We start from the raw sequence: 1,378 nt of genomic DNA on the forward strand, positions 1-1,378 counted from the left end.
GTTTAAATGTACAATATATTATGTATGGTCTTAAGTGTGTGACAGAACCTGTTCTCAGGACAACTTTTTTTTAAAGAAGAAGAAAAACAGGAGGAGGAAGAGGAGGAGAAAGAGGAAGAAGAGGAAGAATAGGAAGAAGAGGAGGAGGAGGAGGAAATAGTAGATACTTTGGGTTGGAGAGACAGCTTAGCAGTTACTTCAGAGTGCTTGCTGTTCTTCCAGCTGGTCGGAGCTCAGTTCGCATCGCTCAGGATGAGTGGCTCACACCTGCCTGTATGTAACTTCAGCTCCAGAAAATCCAACATCCATTCCAGACAGGCACTGCACTCATGTGCCAAACATACACACACACACCAAAATAAAATGCAAGCTTATAAATTTAATATTAAATTAAAAACAAATACATAAAAGCACCTTAAAGTTCAGGGTGTTTTTGCTGGGTGTGGTGGCACATTTCTTCAAACTCAGCACTGGGCGGGCAGAGGCTGGTGAGTTCCAAGCCAGACAGGGTTACAAAATGAAACTCAGTATTAAAGAAAAGGGAGGAGAAGAGTAGGAGACAGAAGAGAGAGGAGGTTGGAAGGAGAGGAGGAGATATTTACTTGGGAAAAATAACACAGAAAAAGCAGAAGTCACAGTATACAGCTAATAACCTTAAGAGATTCTGTGAACTTTTCTTATTTTAAGAAAATTCAGTATCTCCAAGTCCAAACTTTTGAAAAACAAGTCAAATACGTAGCATTTAAAAGACGCCTTGACTTACAAAACGCTCCACCAGGGGTCTTCTTTTAATTAGCCATCTGCTTCTTTACACTTCTTTACACTACGTGTTTCTGAAAAGAATTCTCCGATTTCGGGGTTCTATTTCATAAGTAAATAGTGGTTTTGAAAAAGTTATGACTCATTAAAAAATAGCCTTGGAAAAATGGAAATGCAAATACTGTCTTAAAGAAACCTGTGGTGATCGTAACATAAACCACGTAGATTTTTTTTTTTTCCCAGTGTGCAGACAAGCAGCCTCCGAGGCACCCTTGGCCGCGCCCTCCTCGCGGAGGTGGGTCGCTGTCAGCTGATGTTTACGTCCGGTAAGGGTGGGTCAGGCTCTGCAGACACTCCCCCGTCTTCCCTGTCCGCTCCTCCGCCCTAAACTTTCCGGTTTTAACCCCGGGAAAGACCAGTCGCGTCTGCTTAACTCCAACCCGCCCACATTCCGCCCCTAAAACAAACTTCTCCAGGGACCGTCCCCAAGGCTGGAGCTGCCTCGGCCGCGCGCCCGCCCAGCCCCCCCCCTCGGCCGCGCGCCCGCCCCCTCGGGCGGAGACGCGCAGGGGCAAGCGCGCGGCCGCGAGCCCCGGGCGCCATTTTGGATTCTGTAACT

This window comes from Arvicanthis niloticus, chromosome 3 (assembly GCF_011762505.2).
Source record: "Arvicanthis niloticus isolate mArvNil1 chromosome 3, mArvNil1.pat.X, whole genome shotgun sequence".
Taxonomy (NCBI): domain Eukaryota; kingdom Metazoa; phylum Chordata; class Mammalia; order Rodentia; family Muridae; genus Arvicanthis; species Arvicanthis niloticus.